Source organism: Squalius cephalus, assembly GCF_949319135.1.
Source record: "Squalius cephalus genome assembly, chromosome: 5".
NCBI lineage: Eukaryota > Metazoa > Chordata > Actinopteri > Cypriniformes > Leuciscidae > Squalius > Squalius cephalus.
Genome location: NC_137126.1, coordinates 20,814,563 through 20,837,846, shown reverse-complemented (window position 1 = coordinate 20,837,846; position 23,284 = coordinate 20,814,563).

Below are 23,284 nucleotides of genomic sequence, written 5' to 3'. Positions count from 1 at the left end.
ACATTATCTTGAAAGCAGGTGAACTACAGCCACACAACTAAAGTTAGTAGCATCACTACTTTTAGTTAGTTACTTCTGAACACTTATAAACACGCATACATGTCACTTTGAAACCCGAAAGCATTAGTGAGCAGGCTAGTGTGCTGGCCACATTTTAAAGTGAATGCGTGGTTACTTCATTCGCTTGGTGTCCATGCCCTCCCTCCCCTCCTCCTCTCCTGTTATTCTTCTCCTCATGCTGCTCTGTTATTGGAACTGATGGGTTTATTGAGACTTTCACACTTTGCAACAAGGGGGGGGGGGGGGCTGCTGATTTCGTTTGTTTTTCCTCTCCCTTTCCTTCTCTTCTGCTCTTTCTCCTTCCCACTCTCTCGAGATCACTTTGGCTTCCACCACAGTTCTCCCATCCATGACTATTTACATGTTAGCGCTTACCATAAATTACAACTGAATGCAACAAATGAGTAAAATCTCTGGGAATTAACTAAAAGAAAGATGCGGGAGGCTGGAGCTTGTTGTCACTCAGGAAGTCTGTAATTCAGTAACTAAAAGGTGTTGAGTCCAATTAAATTGTCCAGCAGTGCTTCAGTATTTTGGTCTCAATCCCTCATAAATTAAAGTAACCCTTATTTATTTCATCCATGGTCCATTAACTAATATGAACAGATACAACTTTTGATTTTAATAATACATTATAAATGTTGAAATGCTTTAGAAGTTAAAAAATGCAGTTGTTAACAAATGGAACCTTATTGTAAAGTGCTAATCTTTATGTTTTTTTATTCATTTCTTTGTTCTTTTCTTTTCTATTGGGGCATGTTGTCACAAAAATGACAACACACTTCATCATCAACTTGCAGTATTTCGCTCTTAAAAACATAACTAAATAGAGGTTAGTCAGAGCAGACAGATAACAGACAAAACATAACACTTGTTGCTTTTTTGTTGTCACTGTCCTCACAGGATGGAGAGATGTAGTCAGTGTCAGGATGGGAGAGATAAATGAAAGAGTGGCTAAATGGAGGGAGCAGGACGGTAAATGAGGCATACAAGAGAGGCCCCCGATGTGAGCTCACGGCTGTACACTTAGACCGGTTCCGCACTCTAGACCACAGCACAGGACGAGCTCCAAAAGAGAGCAGGACATCTCGATATGTGCTGTTTAAGGGTGTGAAAGTGGTGCATTGATTATAATAATAAAAAATAAGGTTACACTTTATTTTGATCGTTCACTTTAGACATTCTACTAACTATAAGTAACTTTGCAAGTACATGTCAATAACTCTCATTAATTTGGAACATGTCAATTAAAGATTAGATTAGGGGTTGGGTTAGCAGAATAAATCGACATAGTTGCCTATAGTCAGTAATGTCTGTTTGATGGGGACCATCAAATTAAAGTGTTAGCAGATATTAAGCAGACAGTCTACTAATACTCTAATGACTGGTAGTTGACATGTAGTTGCAAAGTTACTTATAGTTAGTAGAATGTCTAAAGTGGTCCCACTTCATATTAGGTTTCTATAACTACTATGTACTAACATTTGATACAATGCATTTAATGTGTACATGCGGGCTTTTACATTGTACTTAAAAAAATAAACGTAAAAACAAATACCTGCATGCAATTACAGCTGTAGTTAATTGCATCTATAATTACACTGTTGACCCTTCACTTACGCCATTAACCACCCTTAAACTTAACCATAACACCAAACTTGTCCTTAACATATGAAATATTTTATAATACATATTTTTCAAGGCAAATATTAACACCCTTTATGATAGTGTTTGATGCTTCTGAAATCATCTGAAATTTGAGATGGGTAAAAAACTAACTAAGCATTAGTTTTCACAGTATTGCTGTCTCATATTGTTGGTGAGTTTGGGAGGACAAGGTGAAGTGTAATTGGATTTGAACATTATTGGTTGTATTTCTGTTGCAGTGTCCTCGTCTGCCCTCGTGAGACAGCATCTGTCGCAGGGACGAGGCCACATAAGGACTATCGGTCCACCCAGATTGAGAGCTTGTCTCAATTTTATAAGACACAGAAAATTTATATTATGGTGGGAACATTGTTGGTGTTACGGAACAGGGACCCGGAGAGTTTATTTTGCAGCAATGGGTAGACAAACAGGAAAATTTGGTATAATTTGGTATAATTTTCTGGCTAATAATATAGCCTGGCAAATAATATTTCTCAAAACATTTAAGTATTTGCAGTATAAGTTCGATATATAAACTATCATGGCCACTTATTTAAGGACAGAGATGAAGTTAATATAAAATGATACATGACAAAGTGGCTACAAGCATGAGCGCACATTTTAAAAATGTAGTAAATGGTAAAATAGTGCACATTAGACAGAATAGTCTGAAATTAGAAAAAAAAAAAAAAATCATAGATTCTAGGAAAGTGATACACTTCATAATATTTACAATGAAATTACAGAAATAGAGGTCCACCCATTTGGAGATTTCAATCCTCACTTTGTGTCCAATAATTGAGCGATATACATAGAAATCAAACACGCATTTTGTTTGAACGTGCTCACTGGCACACATACCACCAAAGCAGACTGTCTCCAATGCTCATACATTCACTTTCACACTCATATATAATGAATTCCTTTGCTGTACAGCATGTATCTCTCTTCCAATCTACTGTAAACACTTTCACACATGGCATTGTGTTATGTCAGCATAACATCTGTCAATCTTTTCCCACACTGTCATGAGATAAATCCCACTTCATTTTGTAGCCTATAGTGTAACAATCCACTTCAGCTGTCTTAGCCCCTGCTCCAATGCCCAGGGGAGGCTGACCCAGTCAGTCCCTTTTCAGCCCCTCAAGTGACTATTAAGGTAAGACAACAGCCAGCCCTTCGCCCACTCTTACAAAGCCGCCCCCCACTGGGCCCATAAGACCACCAGAATCAACTGGGCGTGTATCTTTGCTATTACCCTGTGAGCCTCCTTTATAGACTTAAACCCCTTCTTGATTTCTTTCTTTTATATTTTGATCTAAGTTGGCATACCATACAACAAACAAATTGTGGGGTCCAAACGTCTTGGTCCACAAGTGAATAGAATAGAATAGAATAGAATAGAATAGAATAGAATAGAATAGAATAGAATAGAATAGAATAGAATAGAATAGAACAGAATAGAATAGTTGTAATCCTACACAAATGACTTAAATATAAATAGTCGGTAACACTTTAGTTTAGGGCCAATTCTCACCATTAACTATTATGTATTAGCATACATATAACTATGATATTGGCTGTTTATTAGTACTTATAAGCACATATTAATGCCTTATTCTGCATGACCATATTCTACATCCCTTTATTCTACCCAATAACTAAACTTAACAACTGCCTTAATAACTCTTAATAAGCAGTAATTAGGAGTTTATTGAGGCAAAAGTCCTAGTTAATAGTTAGTTAATAGTGAGAATTGGATCCTAATCTAAAGTGTGACCAAATAATCCAGAAACAGAAATAGGCCTATACAGGAGAATCTTGGGAGAACATACATGCAAATCAAACTGAATAGTGACAAAAACCGACTAAAGATAAAACCAAACAGGGAGTATAAATATGTTGTGACCTAAACGAGACACAGGTGCAAATCATAAGTAACCATATAAACAAACATAATCAGAAACCTACAAAAAAAACAAAACTAAACAGAGTAGGGAAACAGGAACTAACTACAAAGAAACTGAATGTCAAAATAAGAGCAAACAGAATATAACTGTGACAAGAATAGAACATAATTTTATAGTTATATTTACTATACTTTATACAAATCATATTTGTATTACCTCATCAGCATTATCATTGTGACAAGTTTTATTTTGATTAGTCCTATGCAGACTTCTAAATATTTCTTATTCATTTTACATGATTTATTTATTTAATTATTCATTAATTTGTTAATTCATTCATTCATTCATTCATTCATTCATTCACAAAAATAGCCTACAGATTTTCGTTTACGTCCAGGTTTAAATACAAAACAAACATGTTTCCGCTTGGCTTATGAGAGTACATATTTTTTTTGTGTTGCTGTTCGTTATGTGAAGTTTTAATTTGTATAAAGAAACCCGATCCATGATCATCTTTGAAGGACAACCGGAGTCCAGAATATTAGAGCCAGCAGTGCATAGTGAACAGCTGAGTAAAAGGCCTACGTGTGCGTCTGGGCTGCCTTTCCAGACCTGGAAATAGAAGCGTGAAGCCGAAGTGAATGTTTGCTCTGTAAGGTGGGTTTAGGAAAAAAAAGCACCTGTACCGCAGCCCAGCCTAGTTTAATTCTTCTCCTAAGCCAGACACTTCCTGCTCTGGGAGAGGCCTAATTAAGATGTTATTGGATGGAAGAGGTGATGGGAGATTTGAAAGAATTGTGGAGGGGATTTGGGGGTATACAGTGGCAGAGAAGGACCAGAGAAAGGGATAAAACGAACATGAGGGAGTGCGCAAACATGGACATGGACACTTGCTTTTGCAGTAATGCATTATGTAGAGTATAATCGACAGCTGTCAGGTTGCTGCACGACTGCTAAGTGGAAGATTTACATAAGAGAGACATGGAGTTCATTGAGAGTGTGTGATTTTCTGTTTTAGTGTATTCGTTTGTTTTTTACTTGCTCTGTATGTGAACATACTCTTTCTTTCATCCTCTCTTTCATGACTGCATCTATCACTAACCAGAAACAATATAATGTCAGGTAAACAGTTTTTGTTTCATCCAAATTATGTTTTTGAGATTGTGTGTTTAGATGTGTGTGAGTGGAAACAAACGCTGGTTGAGAACAGACTAGTGGCCTTAGCCTTGTTTAATGTTGCTTTTTTGACCTTGTGAGGTGTGTGAAACCAAAACCCCCATCAAACACACACATGAGGAAACAGAGAGTTTAAACACACCATGGCATTTGTCAAGTATGATAGTTATTTCACTGTCACCCACACATGTCAATATAAACAAGCCAAAAGACATTTCTCGCTTTCTCTTGCATACACATGCTTACACACGCCGACATACATATACAATACATAAATATGCAGACATAACCCTGTCACAAATTAGTAAATTGTGGTTTTACATAATGTGAACAATACATAATTAGTAGCCTACATAATTATTTTAGGTCTTTTATAAGAAGCTCAATTTTGTTGTGAACTCCTAATCTTAATCTATGCATATAAAATAGAATCAATTCATAGAAGCATTTGATGTTTTGTTATGACATGTCACAGGCTTGATCCAACACCTTGAGTTAATTTTACACACATTACACAGCAGATCAAAGGTCAAGTTTACCTAGATGTGTCACGGACAAAACAGTCCATTTGTACAATACAAGCGCCGGTTTCATACTCAAGCAAACACACATGCTATCATTCACATGGGGTTCAGGATCATGGAAGTCCCATTAATCCAAGTGATGGGGATTGAAATCTTTTATGACAGCAACATCTCATCTCAACTTTATACTGTACATTTGGTCATCCTTCTCTCTCCCAACATCAGCTGGTTTCCTCCTCATCCACTACTCTAAATATCTGTCTTGGACTCACTCCCAGAGGCCTGACTGGTACATATACCACCACTCCATTCATTCTGGGAGCTTTTCCAGGGAAATTTTTTAAATCATAGGATATTTTCTCTGTTATTCTCAGTCTTTTACTTGGACCACGTATTCTGACACTAGAAATATCCTTCTACCCTTTACTCCCTTTCTCTCCCTCTCTTTCTCTCTCCCACACTTTCCGTGTGAAAAACAGAGCTGGATTCTGAATCCCAGCATTTTTCTTGCTCCTGTGGGGATGGTCCAAGCTAGTCCAAGCTCCTTCTTAAAATAGAAAGAGAGAGGGGATTTGACACTGTTCCTTTCCCCATTTTGTTGTGTGTGTGGTTTGATGTAAAGCCATGCTGAGTCAAAGGCACAACGTTGCCAGGAATACATGCTCACCTCTGAGTTAATGTGTGTATGCGAGTGTGTGTGTATGTGTGTGTGTGTGTGAGTGTATACTGCCATGTGGTTTTAACTTTCTTACGACTTTAAATTACGACCGCGGCGCTCAGAGAGATTTATTGATAAGTGACTATGTATAAGGAGATAGAGGTTTCAAAACTGTTCCAATGACAGTTGCGTAGTCTGTTACTAATACACTCACACTACAGTATATACAGTATGAATATATAATATATAGCTAATTATAACACAAAGACACACACAACAAGCTTTAACCATAAATTACCCAGCCAATCAATATTAATATGCAATATGCACAACACTCTTTGTGCCCTGATCACTCTCAGGTAATCTGTGTATCCAGCAAAGATGCTTGCTAATTTTATCATTTAAGTTTTTAACTCTGTGCTGATATCTAGTGTCAATGCAATGCAACTAGACAGACAGCCTGAAATTCTGTACGTTATTTTCTGAGTGTGATCTGTAGTCAACAAATAGCTCAACTGGTGGAGCATTGCACCGATGACACTAATGTTATGGGTTCAATTCTCATTAAATATATAATTATATAACCCATCATATCTTTAGGAATATGTATTTATTTACCATCTGAAATGAGAAGAGGTTGTCAAAGGTGTGAGAATATGAAATGTCCATGACACGTGGCCTCTTGATATGAACGTGAGATTGCCTTGTGTATGCCTTGTAAACATGCTCTTCACTAATTATTAGATATGGATCGGGGAATTTTGTATTGGTGTTTGAACCCTTTGGTGCTAAGAAGTGCGTACTAGCTGTAATAGGTGGCTTAGCGTTAAATGTCAGAGAAGGGTCTCAGGTCCCAAAGAAGGGAGGGGGAAGGGCACAATGAAAGGTCACACAAGCACTAATGCTATACCACAGATCACTTTTGTGGATGACTAGCCCTGTAGACACTGCACAGAGGCAATGTCCTTAAAGATCACCTGAGGCGAAGACCCCCACTTGACTTGCCTCCAATTTTCACAAGATGTTATATAGTGTGCAAATGACATTTTATGATGCTTAGTTCTGATCTGGCAAAGGTAGAAGTGAAAGGAAGGAAAAGGGTATACGTTACTAAACATATAAATAAATAATTTACATATTGTACAAAATGTGAACTAGACGTTATAGCATGGCATCAGTGGTCAATCATTGCAGTATGCTAGCCCCTATATTATATTATATTATATTATATTATATTATATTTACTGGAACTGTAACACTTTTGGGATTGATAGTATGAAGTAGATATATTGAACAATGGTATACTAACCATTTGTGTTTCTCATAATTTATATTTGGCTGCATTATAATGATTTCCTAATAATGAACTTGAATAACAATTTTGGTAACACTTTAGTTTAGGGTCAAATTCTCACTATTAACTAGTTGCATGCAAATTACCAGGATATTGGCTGTTTATTAGTACTTATAAAGCACATATTAATAATTTATTCTGCATGACCCTATTCTACATCCCTTAATCCTACCCAATTCACAAAACTTAATAGTTAATAGTATGTTAATAGTGACAATTGGACCCTAAACTAAAGTGTGACCACAATTTTTTTCATTTTGCTTAGTTCGTACCCATTTAACCATGAGGATTGTGTTTAGGGGATAGAAAATAGTTGTGTGTGTTGTGTGTAAAAGTAAGATGTAGATAAAATAAGAAGAATTAGGGAGATAGCGATGCAGGAAGATAGTAAGATGGAGGGAAACGCAAATAATTCGATGGATACATGGGTCTTCCCTCCTCTGTGACTGTAGATTTATGTGTTGAGCGGAGCCAGGAGGCCCTCAGTGAGACGGGCACAGGGCAGCTGTGTTGTTTCAGAGCCTGTATTTTACTGTTGGCCAGCAGTTGGCTCTTTAACCATTTGGAATGCTCCACATTCCTCAGGGTTAATAATACTCAGAAGGGGGTGGTTGGTTGGTGGTTTCGACGGCTTGACGGGGGAAGGGTTTCAGTGTCCGATGGTGGTCACACGCCATTTGTCATTAAACACAGCGACCCCGCTCCTCTTCAATTACTGTTTACCCTGATGAAACATTAGCCTCTGAACTTTGGGTTCTCTGAGTCCCTTTGTCTCTCAAACTCTTAAACGCTCTTTTGATTTCTTCAAAATCTACAGATACACACTTTGTACTACGAGGTCTCATAGTTTTACATCCCATGATGAGTTTGAACCCGCTCTTTGATGAGTAGATGAATGTTTGCTTTTTTGAGTTTGTGTGCACAGTGGGTAAGTGTACATAAGCATGCACATGTTTGTGTGTGTTCGTCCACTGTTATCACAGATTCCAGTCTCCCTCTCTCACGCGTGCGCTCGCTGGTGTTGTCAGGGTGTTTGATGTTTGTCTCAGATAGCTGATGAGTATCAGTGCTCGTTAAGAAGATTAGAGAACGGGCTCATTTGCATGTGTTCGTTATCTCATTAGATTGATATCGGGGAGAAAAAGGGCTTGACCGCAGTGCCTTTACACTCTGCTCTTGCTTCAGGCAAACTGATGTATGCTCTGCACTGTAAAGTATTACTCACAATCAGCTCTGTTCTGGGCCTCCACGGAGCTGAACACATAATTAGCAAGTTTTCCGCATGCAACTTTGCTTAAGAGGGTCAACATTTTAACCTTATTCTGCCCTACATGAATCCACAGGAAGTTTCAAAGGGGGTTTGGTTGTATCCTAATGAGAGAGAAATGGATCTTAAAGTAAAATTTTACAGTTAAATGTTTATGTTTTCAGTGTTGGCTCACATTCTGTATATAGTCTTTCTCTTTTTGAGAATCAAAGTGCAGGTCTTGTAGCACTTAGGCTTGCTCATTAGCTCAAAGCTCATTAGCATCACAGAAAGCAAGTCGCAAGGACAATCTCTTACTCTAAATATGGCCCTGAAATGATTTAGCCTGTTTTGCCCGGATTTTATTTGACATAAAAATACATAAGATGATTTCAGAAAACATTTCTTTGCAATATCATCTCATGAAATTGACCTCTGCACTGGTTTGGGCTCAATAATCTAGAGATTGTATTTGATAGATTCTGGCCTAAGATGAAATATACTATAATGCCAAATGATTTAGTGAAAATTACATTTTACTTTATGCATCTGACATGTGAGAACTTTGAGTTTGTGACAATTGATCTATTAGTTGATAGTAAAAAAATACATTCAGATATTTACATTTGTTGCTGTCACAACATTTGATGTGTTTTTAGGACTAGTAGTGAAGTTGTTGCCAAATTCTATCTTTGATTTGATCTAATCTTTAAATTATGAGCAAACAAATGCATACATGTTAATTATTTGCGAGCTAATGTAACAAAATGTAATAAGTTAAAGTGTAACTTCACCAATTTTCAACCCCCTTTGTATTGTTACAGTGTCGGTTGTATATGTACATTCTCATTTGAGAAATTCATGTTTGTTTCTCAGCAAAAGTCCACCGGATGATGCAAAACGTTAGCCTGGCTAACGTCAGACCTCGTCTCATTGAGACGTGGTCTGGGGACCACATGTTAATTTTCTCATATTTGAGGCGTGGTTTACGAATGCCCAGAGCCGTTTATTGGGCGCTACGAATGTCTATCAAATGCGCCTGTACGTAGCTCATAGCCAATCTTTTCAATTATACCAGATGACGTATGTAGAGCGACAGAAATTCGACGAGGAAGAAGACGAAATAAACTTGTGTTCTAAACTACTTAGAACACTATCTAAGGCTGCATCGAAAGGTAACTTTGCGTCTGATGCCATGTTGGATCCATAGATATAAACAAACTGCTTCGGTGTGTCGCATAGACGTCGTCATCGTCTTGCTGCTCCCTCCCCGTTCTGTGATTGGTTCACTTTTTGAGGGGAAAATCTGGTCCATGGTGTCCAGGCTGCCTAGCAGCGTGAATAAAATCGCGCTGCGCGCAAGGCAGCATGGGGAAACCCAGGCTAGCAAAACGTGTCATCTGGCAGATTTTTTACAGCTCCAGGGCTTTTGTGAAAACTCCAGCTTGTACTTCTATATTTTTGTTTCCCGCCAATAGAAAGTCTGATCAGCAGAGGGTTATTAACAGAACAGTTATTTTAAGGGTATTCACTGATTCACTGAACATTGTATCATACTTTTACTACTCTTTAAACAGCATTATGGTAAAAATGGAACACTTTGTTAACAGCTTTCTTACCTGTACGTGACGGCAGTTTGCTTCAGGTGGAACTGACAGAACGGCAGTTTCTTTCAGTTTTTTCCTCTACGTTTGGCCTAAAACACTGTGTTTGAAATGTTGAATATAAACATGGAGGTCTTTCAGTTTTTCCATCACAGTGTTCTCTCCACATTTATGATTCTTTGCAGCCTTTAGTTACTGCCTTCAACGCACTGTCTTCACTGGAAACCGAAAGTAACTCACTCCCACAAAGTGTTCAACTCTTTGAATTCTTGCACCCGGGATCAATACGTCGAAAGAGATGGATTAATTTCGATGGTCCAATTTAAGAATTCTACTAATTATAAGTAACTTTGCAACTACATGCCAGCTACCAATATTAGTAAACAGTCTGCTTAATATTTGCTAACACTTTATTTTGATGGTCCGCCAACAGATATTCTACAGACTACAAGTATCTTTTCAACTAAAGAATATGTCAACTTATTCTACTAACCCGAACACAGTCTACCACAGTCTACTAATACTCTAATGATATGTAGTTGCAAAGTTACTTATAGTTAGTAGAATTCTTAAATTGGACCATAGAAATAAAGTTAATCCATCTCTATCCTGTTCCAATGCCTTAAAGGTCAACTATGAAAATACAAGGATATATCTCTATCCCTTCATACACATTACATTGACCCTCACATGAATAAGACACGCTGCAGTAACTCTTAGCGACTTCACTACAATTTATAGCATGGCCCCTCTGTGGTCGACATGTCTCTTATTCAACAGTCGGCAGAATTTAAGTCTGTTCCATTGACCTCTGCGTTGTTGGGAGGCTGACAGTGACTATAGTTTCATGCTGCTAATCAAATTCTAGCTGAGCGGCGATGTTTCCCTGAAAAGTCCTCTGCATTGCCCCCAGCTTTGAATTGAAGTGTGGAGGTTCTGTTTCATTACAGCTCATAGGGAATTGTGTAGTCTTCTTACCTGGAGGGCAAAGGATAATGGCAATGACAATGGAACGTACGCATCGAGGGGGGAAGCGTATACCCACACGGCAGCATGTCTGATATGCACCTGACTCTCCTCTCATTTCCATTGTGAAAACCCCACCACATCAAGGTATTAAAGCAAAGCATGAAAGTTTTTTGTGTATGTGCGTTCGTGTGATCCCTTAGGTGAGCAGTTAGACTGGGAAGGGAGAAACTTGACATCTTCTTACATCTTTATTCGTTTCCTCAGGCTGATTTCTTATTTATCAGACTCCCTCTAGGTGGAGTCTTCAGGTCCCAGCGCAGCCCTCTCCACAGGTACCACCACTGATAAAAACACATCATCCCCGCCATATTCCACTTCCTCTCAATTTGAGTTCAGGCAAAACACTTCTGCACTGCCAAACGTGGTGGAGTCTGCCTGCCACTCCTTCCTTGACATCTCATGTTCGATTCATCCACAGATGTGACTGTCCGACAACTGTAAACGCTTGGGAATACATAGTCTTTTCCTTCTCTCTCTCCTCCCAACCTGCATTTCTGGGTCACGGAAGACATTTAAACTCCACTTATAATTAACAGCTATTTTTAAACGGAGTGAGAGAGAGTGGAAATAGAGCAGTGGTGAGGTAAAAAAGCATTAAAATTGCCCCAGATTCGCTATTGAATGGGACACATCACGGCAATGTGCTTGCTGATCAAAGTGAAAGGGGAAGAGTGGAGACGGGGCCGATCAGTGGGGATAAATGGATCTCTTATAATAGTGTAAGAATAGGGCCCCTTTTTTACAGCTGAAACAATTTAATAACCACATTCATTACAGACCACTCGCTGTCCACTCGCTATCTCTCGCTACTTCCTCCTCCTTTTTTTGCCTATGAAATGAAAGGCTGGTTACAGCAGCCCAAGCTGAATTAAGGCTGTTTGAGGGCTGAAATGAAGATGTGCTAGCTTCCTCTGACACTCCTAAATGAAAACCTTATACAAGAGCAAGCAGTTATCACAGAAGCTCCCCAAGGACACGCTACACTCCTCAGCCTGCTAATTATATCCAATGCAAATGCACTGTCTGCATAGTTAGCGCTTGCGCTCAGCACTTATTTATATATTTCTGTATTATTTCATTCATTCATTCAGACCTTCCTGTGTCAGGGGGAATAAAAGAGGCAGCTAATAGCATGAACTGAGTGAACTATTAGAAGCCCCTTCGCCTTTGTCTGTCTCGCTCGCTCATTTGCTCAGTCTTCTCTCTTTCCTGATCTCCTTTCCCTTCCCCTTTCTCTCCTGTTGATCTGGTAGGAATGTATGCAGTCCTCTGAGGGGAAGTCCTATGAACACGTTCCGGTGGCATTCATAAGGATATGGTTCGGAAGGGCATCTTTATTAAAAGCACTTCGTCTTGCAGCCTGTGTGCGCATGTTTGCCATCTTATCTGTCCATTAGCCTGCAGTGACCTGCCCACTGCTCTGTTCCTCTTCCTGCTGGCTTTAATGGGTAATTTAGTGATGCTGGCCTGACATATACTCCTTGTTTGTTGCTATGGTTACAGGGTCTTATATTCCCTCTCTTTCTTACCTGTGGAGAGTTTGGTCAGTAAAAATACATTCAACCTCATCTGGTCAGATGCATGGTTGTCGACTCGTAATTTTCTTACTCTAAGTAAACAATTTTGGTAATTTTTTTAAATAAATCTTGAATGAAAAGAAAGGTTTGTTACTGAGAAATTATACTTTTATAATAAGTCTAGGCTATACATACTTGTGTGTGTGTGTGTGTGTGTGTGTGTGTGTGTGTGTGTGTGTGTGTGTGTGTGTGTGTGTGTGTGTGTGTGTGTGTGTGTGTGTGTGTGTGTGTGTGTGTGTGTGCGTGTGTGTAAAAAGTTCTTATGTCAGTCATTAATCCAAATATATATATATATATATATATATATATATATATATATATATATATATATGTATGCCTTGTGAAAAACAAATAAATGACAAGTCTGGCATTAGTACAAAACACCATAGTTTAAACATTTAGTTTCATGTTAGTACAAAACACTTCAACACAAAGATTTATATTTTAAATAAAGGCTCTTTCGAACTTTCTAGTCATCAATGAATCCTGAAAAAGCAGATCACGGTTTTCTTAAAAAATACAGCACAACTGTTTTTAACATTAATAATGTTAACTGAGCACCAATTCAGCGTATTAGAATCATTTCTAAACGATCATGTGACACTGAAGACTGGAGTAATGGCACTGAAAATTCAGCTTTACTATTACAGTAATAAATTACACTTTAAAACTGAAAACAGTTATTTTAAATTGTAATAATATTTTAAAATATATGAATATAGCCCCGGTGTCAGAGTCTGTATGTGACATCAATTACCTCACATGACATGTTTCCTATACCAGGTGACTATGCAGTTCCGGCTGTGAGTCTTCTCTTATTTCTAGCACACACTCTCACAAGGTCATCCTTCTGAACTGCTGTCAGCAGGAGAGATATGAATTAAAAAAGCTGTTTCATCTGCTGCTCTATCTGTTTTGGTTTTGTTTTATTGTCCATGGATAGGGAAATAATAACTTGCTGTGGTCCAATGTACGGTGTTATATTTTTCACCAGGTTTTATGGCCTCCGAATGTATGTTATGACAGAACTGAGGCCGGGTGCGGGCCTACACGTCTGATAAATGACTTGCTTTGTACTTCCCCCCCAAAAAGAAATCATAATTCCACTTCCTCTCCAAAGCCTGTGCTGCGGCAAGCATGATGGGTGGTGCCACAGGATCCGACATATATATATATATATATATATATATATATATATATATATATATATATATATATATATATTGGGTCCTGTGGCACCACCCATCTTGCCAGACATATATCACCCATCACCCAGACATATATGTCTTCCTGCTGCTGGGAGATCTCATAATACAGAGGCTGTGTGTTCAGAATATTTGATATTTGATAACGTGATGCAGGTAGTATTGGGCCTCCTTTGACAATGTACTTAAGAAAAACAAAACAAGGATTGACTTCATTCTGCTCCTTTTGAAAACTTAGGATGGTTGTTGTCCCTGGTCAAGCCCCTTAAAGTGCCCCCTGCCCTTCTTGGCCCTCTTCCTCTCGAGGGGTTAAAACGCACCTTCCCTCTAAAGGTTACAGAGGTCGCACATCTGCATGTGAAATGTGAACCCTTTGACATTCCACGGCTGGTCTGAATCCACTCGAGCCCTTTTTGTTAGCTTAAACACTAAAGTCGTGCCTAACAAGCTCACCGCAGAACTAAACATGGTAACACAAGCCCTCTCCAGTGACCATTTAAGTGAACATAAAAAAACGTGTGATTAATGAGATGGTCGCACTTAAATGCAAAGAAAGGTGGATAGAGTATCATATCATGCAAACTTCACAGGCTCAAATTTTTTATGTTTATTTTACGATATTTGGATATGTTTAAGCTATATGTAAGTATTATTTTGTAGGATTAAACTAAACTATAGAATGCAAAATAGCAGAATGTTCTCCTACAAACATATATGTATGTCGTCCTGCTCATGCAGTTTCTAGACACATAATCAGTATATACTATAGACAATATGCAGAAAAATAAGAATAATATTTATATTTGTACAAAATATTATTCAAATATGCAATATAATATTAATACATTACATTTCATTTATATATATGAAATATAAATGATTATATTTATATATAAATGTAAAATGATCATTTCTGTTAAATCAGCATTCAAACTATTCGCAACTTTCAAATCTCATTCATGCATCCCTTGGTCAATAATCATAAGTAAACCCATCCCATTCGTTCACACAGCCTTCCCAGCGTTGTCCATTTTAGCTTTCATAATATCCATAAAATGGAAGAGTGCAGCTTTACTTGAACTAATAAAATGAGAGCTTACAGCCGGTGATTGATGATCTTCATAGAGAGGCGGATCGCTCTCATCTTTCTTGAGATTTTTAGCATTACCTTGTTTGCAGTCATGTGCAATCAGAGGATCCAGGGGGGGTAATAAATGTTTGATGTATGATACTCACACTTCTTTTGTCATAGATACATCTCTTGCTTTGGATCTTCCGTCCCAACCCTGGCTCAACACATTTGATACTTTGACTGTGAATCCTGTGAACAATCTGTTTATTTTTGTACCTTTTTTTTCAAGTGGTGGGAATGTCTGCACTTGGGGGATGGGCACAGAAGTGCACATTTGTCCAGTTTAAGCATTGCCAAGAAGTCATGGCAAAAATAACAGTGAACCACAGTAATACCCCCAGATGAACGCATGCAAACACACATACACTGACGCACCTACACAAGCTAACTCTTTTAACATCCTCCTATCAAAGATTAAAAGGTTTTTCAGTTGAGGTATGGGCCCTTTCCCTCCCTTTGAGGACTTAATATCCTTCATAGCATGCCAAGAACGCACAACTTTTTAAATAATATAAATCACGTTTATGGGATCGGCTGTTTGCCTACTTTAACTCTTCTGCTGCATATCAACGCCAGAGGAAATCCTCCTGGTGATGGTTGGGATTTGCTCTTGTAGTGCGTTAAGGATAGTGGGAGGGACATGGGCAGTCAGCTTTCTCATGTGGCCTCTGTTCTGTTTGATAAGAAGCATCATCCAATGCAGAAAGCACCTTGGCTTATCACATTTGACTTTTAATGCCTTTTCCCCTCAAAAAAAGCAACTCAATTTCTCTGCCTTTAAGGGAACCCTGCAAGCATTTATGAGATTTGTTTGTAGCCACTGCTACCGTTTCCGAGTCGTGCTCTTCGACTTTAAATGCGGAGTGCTTTTACAACGTGACAAAACGACCCTGTCTTAGGCTGTCTGATAAAATGAATAAAGGGTCGAGGTGATGGAGTCCAATTACAGGCATACATTGACGTAAATTGTAACCCGGGTCGACGTGGCCTTGCTTGCTCTTGTCCTTTCTTAAACTTGGACTTCTAACAAGAGTCATCTCATATTCATAGCCTATACGCTGCTCGTCCTCAAACTCAGCGTCCTCTCTCTCCCTCGCTTTTTCTCCCGTGGAGCAGAGGTACCTCCTCCAGTTGTCAGAGGATCCTGAAATGATTGATTGTTTCTCAGTGTGTCCTGACAGGAAATGTAGTAGCGTGGGGCCCCTAGGGTCCGGGAAGCCAGCGCCTCCTGATTAAGACCCCCACAGTAATCATTCCCACTGAGCCAACCCTACACAACACCCGTCAACAGCACAAAAAAAGGAAGAGAGTGAAATGGTGCTTTTCTTTTCTTTCGAGATAACACCGCCATCGCTAAGAGGCTGCTGAAAGTTTTCAACGCAGCCATCTCATTCTCGCCAGGGTTAAAGAGTAGTTTATATCAGTTGCAACTCAAAAAAGTGGAAAAGCAAAGGTCCTACACCCAATAAACTCTCGCTCTTCCTTGCCAATGTAAACCAGACAAGCTTTAAACCTATTACAGGCGCGTAATAGCATTAAAGATAAAAATCTCATTGTTCCAGAGAGAGGAGGAGAGCAAAAAGAATGAGCCCCGCTCAGTATCACATGAGTGAGGTGAGAAAGAATTCAAATTATGCTGGAGTTGTGAGTTACATCTCCGTTGTGGAGGATTTGACTCCTGGGGTCACCGCACCATCTAAAACAGGAAATAAGAATGAGTTAACCCTTTCAAGCACTAATCACCTTTCATCTGTCACGTCTGTGCAATTGTATATGAAAACAATGACTAACGCGAATGATTCTGTTGACTGTACTTATCTTATTTTCAAAGAACATGTGCACTTAAACAAATATTCCGGGTTCAATACAAGTTATTCTTAATCAACAGCATTTTTTGGAATTGTTGATTACCAAACTAAATAAATATACATACATATATATATATATTTTTTTTTTTAGGGTTTTAGTCATTTAGTCATTATGTTGTGTTGTCAACAAAGTTGTAAAGTTGTAAAGCTGGGAGCAGTGGAGCTTTACATTGAAACGATAAGCACTAACATCACTCTAAAATCATGTTAACATGCATGTCTTGTGGCTACACCTTTGAAGCATGAGTATTTTAATGTTTAGCGATTGTTTAATGCTTCATTGTAACCTAGTTTGTTTTGGTTGTTTTTGTAAGATTTTAAGTGCAAATTCATTTTTGTGGTAGGGGTGAATTCTGGTTGATTGTGACACATTTTTCCAAGTCGTATCCATGGCAAAAACTGTCCCAATCACCCTGAATTCACCCTGATCAACAGCCACAAACGCTGTCGATTGAGCTCAACTTGATTTGAACCTGGAATTTTCCTGTAATGCAGTCTAATATTGTATTGATATTTAGACAAACAAACCAAACTAATTTTGTGTTGTACATTTTGAAATATACAAAACCATGTCTTAATCCTAATCCCTTTACAGATCCTATATACCCTAAACGATTTGAACAAATACTAGTAAACCCCAATGATATTTGTATAATGATTTGTGTATAAGGCACTGACTTATTTCACATGCAGATATAAAACATGTGACAGTTGTGGTTTTTCAATGAACCGGTCTCCAAATTGAACCTAAGTGTGTCAAGTCACCTTGATCTGGCCTTTTAAACAGCTAATGTTGACTAAGGCGTCCTGCCGTTGACTGTTTTTTCTAGTAGGGCACTTCACAAGCTTTACTTCCCTGAATATACTGTATGTAATACACAAAGTGGATTCTCAGTATATTTTAGAAATAAATATAGTTCTTGTGAAAGTTTTATCCAGGAATGTAAGGCACATTCAGTTTGTATGTATTTCCTCTTGGTACAAAAAGGTGTGTTCAATAAGTCTATTCTAGTTCTATTCATCAGTAGTGGAATTAATTAAAGTAAATGGGAGGTAGTGATTACAGCTGGATACTGGGACCAGCTCCAGAACAAAGGTGTACAATGTGGAGGAATCCTAATCAAAGTTTGGGCCCATTCCAGCTTCACACATTACCCATTCTGGGCTCTGCTGAAAGATGGAACATCACACACTTAAGTTTCACAAATGGAATCACTTGTCCCTCATTTCGCTGAGGTGATTCAGTCTTTGACTGATAATATTCTTAGACACAGCTCCACATACTTCTATGTCACCCCTAATGCATTTCTTGTTTATTAATGAACTTTTTGACACACATGCTGAATGGCACATATCGATTTTGTTGGTTAGCTTTAATTGATCCTACACTGCACTCCCGCAGTGTTGTGAGTATATAGTTAACAGACTTTGAGCCAAGACATGTAATGATGTCTGGAAGCCTTGCCATGATTTAGCCTAAGTGCTACATTTTAACCTGGCGTGTTTGAGTGAGGGTTAACGTACAGTATGTGATGCTGTCTGTCTCTGTGGCTGTTGCGCAGTTCAGCATGGCCAGCTACTGCATCTGTGTCTGGGAGAGCTATGCTGTCTGGAGGAGCACCATTCCAGTCACATCCCCTCCTCAGAGTCCCAACACAGATGGTTCCAGCTGCAGCAGCCACAGCGTGGTGCAACATCTGACAGCTCCAAAAATACACACTGATATAACCATAGAGAGAACACTTTCTGTTTAATAACAGAGAAACTAGCAATACTAAGGATGTTCAGTGTTCAAAGACGTCCATTTACACACACACACATTTATGTATATAAATATGTGATTGTATTCATATTTATCCTCATTACTTTACATTAGAGATGACAGAATAGTGTTGCTTGCCCCGCAATTGTTTTAAATTTAGCCTATAAATATACATTTTTATACAGCATTCATCTCTTTACAAAACGCTTTTAACAATGGGGTTTTCCTAAGCTCTCATTGACAAATTACTTGTGGAAAAGATCTAAATGTATCCGCTTGTTCCCGGAGAGGTTGAATCCTTGCTGAAGCTAATGGAGCTCCTCCTTTCATACAGATTTATGACGTATGCACATTATTTATACTGTCTGCAGGTACGGGGATGATGAGACATGGTGTTGTCAGCCACGCTACTTTGATTGTAGTAAAGCAGGGAAACATTGACTTTGTCTTGTTAGTAAAATTTATTTCCCCCAAATGACAATTCTTTAAGTAGGAACCAGGCAGCCGGCCAGGGCTGTGTGTCATGCATTGCCATTTGCAAGCAAAGTGCATATTTTAAACTGTTTTCTAAGGATTGTATAGGCATAGATCTTCCCTTTGCATCCCTTCTATAATGAACAGGCCTGTCTGAACTAATTCAAATTTGGCATATTGCATTGAGAGAAAGAAAGAGAGGCAGGGAAGAGATAGACTTCATCAGGGACTCCTGGTCATAGGGCTGTTTGTGATTATTGTCAAATCTACATAGCTCTACCCGGCTGGTCCCCGCAGGCCAATCAATAGAAATGCATCTCTATGTTCAGAGGAGATGGAGAGGGGTTGTTAAGCCTACCGTAAACAGGGTGGAGTTTTGAGCCTGCCTGAAATATGATGCTTTGTGCAAAAGGCATTCATCAGCTCCATGCAGAAATCAATCGGAAGATGAGGAAGAATTATTGCTTTGACATGCAACAGCAGTCGTGCATATGTCTGGCTCACAAGCCGCGATGAGGGCAATTTCACACTGTGTCAGTGACTCTCTGCAAGTTGTGCCTCTGTTTTTCTGTCTGTCCGTTCGTCGTTCTGTCTATCTGTCGTTCTATCTGTCTGTATTATTGATTGTTTTCTGTTGATCGTTTGGTCTGTGATAGGTTTTTAGATATGAGAAGCAATCATTTCCATTTCGTTATCAATGCTTGATCATGTTTATAAATCATAATTTTTTTCATTTTGATATAACTTATGAGCTTTATTCATTGACCATTTCCAAGTGTCACTGAGTTTGTATATACATTTATCCTGGAAATTGATATGTATGACTTACAGGTTTGTATAGTTATTCTCTTATATTAAGAAATACTGATATAATATTTCATAAATATGATATACTTTATATATTTTTATTAATATTTGAAAATAAAATATATAAAATAAAATAAAAAGTGACCAAAATAGCACTCCAGATTTGTGACTCAATCGGTTTGTTTTAATTCAAGAAAAGAGGATAAAGTCCTCAGTCCATTTGAGGTTGAGTGTATGTGTGTGTTCTATACAAAATGTCAGTACTTTATTACCTCAAACACACTCACATATTGGATTTGCACATTTCAATTCTCTGGACATCAAATCTTTTCATTGTGCTGCAGTAATGTCTTTAGGTGATCTATAAAACATTATTATTTAAAACAAGGCTCTTTATGGATTGCTTATGAGGCATGCTTATGACTAGATTGATTTGACCTTTCCATGATGGCTGTTCAAAAAACAACATACTTCTTGCCCTTTTTGCCTATGTTGTCAAATATCTCTGATAAACATTATAGGATTATATGGAAGCTTGTTTCCGCACCGCAATAAAAAAAAAAATGTAAAAGGTAATTGCGACTTCAGAATTCAGACTTTTTTTCTCACAATTGCGAGTTTATAACTCACAATTCTGTCAAAGCAAGAATTGCGAGAAAATAAGTCAGAATTGTGAGTTTATATCTCACAATACTGACTGTATTTTCTTGAAATTGCAAGTTCCCACAATTCGAATTCATACGATTCATACGAACTGGGCAACTTGTAAAATGTACAATTGTGACCCTGGACCACAAAACCAGTCTTATGGGTTATTTTTTTTTTAATTGAGATTTATACATCATCTGAAAGCTGAATACATAATCTTTCCATTGATGTATGGTTTGTTAGGATAGGACAGATACAACTATTCGAAAATCTGGAATCTGAGGGTGCAGAAAAATCGAAATATTGAGAAAATCGCCTTTAAAGTTGTCCATTTCTATTGGCGATAGTGCTGCATCCATTCACAAAAATAAATGTTTTATATATTTAAGATGGGAAATTTACTAAATATCTTCATGGTCTTTACTTAATATCCTAATGATTTTTGGCATAAAAGAAAAATCTATAATTTTGACCCATACAATGTTTTGTTGGCTATTGCCACAAATATATCTGTGCAACAAAAGACAAAGACAAAAGTTTTGTGATCCAGGGTCACAATTTAACAAAAATCATACGAATTAGTTCGAGTGAGGTCGTATGAATTCGCACGAATTAGCCACCTCGTAAAATATGTACGAATTGCTGTAAGATCGGGTTGTACTGTTGTACAGCTGAATTTAGCTACGTCTCAATGTAATAATAATACATGTATTTAATTTATACAGTGATGAATATGCAGTGTTATTTTACATTTATTTACTTTATTTCTGTACCTGAAAGCTGTTAAACCTATCTAAAAGCACTGTTTATTTCATATGTAGCCTACCTTTGTTCTGTTGTATTTATGCATTTATGTTGGCCTGCTGAATGTTAAATGGATTCAATCCATGTTCGTTATACTAACTTAATGCATGTTTTTTTTTTAACTTTGCTGATTTAAAACATGATCAAAACTCGATCTATTTTAATGACAAAAGTTAAAAATAAGAGAGCAGGTGACAAATATCGGTATCGGAATCGGCCAATACCTGTTTATAATAATTGGCCTAGGAGATACATTATAAATGTAGACACACTATAAGGGGTAAGTTTTCACAATGTAACCTGCCATTAAACAGTGCAGTATGGTGTCAGAATATGTTATTACAATAAAATATGATGTCCATTGATATTTCAAACAGATTCCTGCTTGTTCTGAAAAAACTTTTTTTATGGTCATTCTTATGTAAGATGTCGTTTAAGAGCCCTTAATCTATATTTAGTGGCAACTGGAGCACGTGCAAAGAGAGTGATTTCACCAGACCACAAAGCTTTTTAATTTCCCCTTTGTCATTATTTACCAGGCATATCTCAATCCTGGTCATGAGGCTTTATGCATTAATCAAAGTCTGGCATATCTGTGTGCAGTGATTCTGCATGCATGTGTCTGTGCTTTTATTGTGTATGTGTGTGTGTGCGTGTGTGTGTGTGTGTGTGTGTGCATGTGTGTGTGTGTGTGTGTGTGTGTGTGTGTGTGTGTGTGTGTGTGTGTGTGTGTGTGTGTGTGTGTGTGTGTGTGTGTGTGTGTGTGTGTGTGTGTGTGTGTGTGTGTGTGTGTGTGTGTGTGTGTGTGTGTGTGTGTGTGTGTGTGTGTGTTTAGAAACAGACAAACTATGGATTGATGTGGCCTCGCACTGAAGGGTCCGCTCCGTTATCTCGTGATAATTAAAATCAACCTCATAAACATTATTGACTCATGCAGCATCTGCGCTGCAACTCCTGCGACTTTGCAGGTTTGTAAAAATGCATCTTAAAACATAAAATACTGCATATTAAGTCCCACATATTTCCCCTTTATGTCGAACATTTAGATGTGGTTAAGTTATCATAATGTGCAATAAAACCTGCATGAGAAATCTGTAATCCACTTTGGAAAATTGCTTATGATACAGTGTTTAACATCATCGCTGAAAAGAGCTTTTCAGAAGCGCATGCCAGGTTTATTGTGCCATAATTTAACCATACCTCAATGCAAAGGCAGTAAATATAAATTTATTAGTGGCACACTTAAACAGGCGGACCCCTGTGAGACAGGGGTCTAATAAGAGCTTTGACTGGAGCATGTTGCTTTCTTGGCTGGCTCTGAAAGCAGAGATGTCTCCGCTTTGAGGGATGTCTGGTCTACATTAGGCCTACTTTGACACTGTAATTGACAGTTCCGGGTAAACGGTTTTAATCAGAGTTCAGTGTGTCTCAGACTAATTCCACAGGAAAGCATCAATAAAGAGATCTGAGTGAGGGTGTAATCTGGTATGGATTACGTTTCAAACGGTGGGCTGTCACTCTTTCATTCGAAAGGAGTGTTGACTGTACAGCCCCGGTGCTATTACTTAAGCAGGTTACTGTTGTGCACGCTCAGAGAAAGAGTTGTGAACTGTAAACCTGAAAGCCAGGATGTGGTCTTTAGTGTCAGCGCTTGCTGTTATAGCTGAGGTGAGAGTATAGCAGGTATTTAACACAAATCTTTTTTAAAGCCCATATTATTATGTGTAACTGTTTTGTGTGTGGACAAATTTTCGATTTATATCATTATCAGTGTCGTAACAGATTCTGTTTATATTATT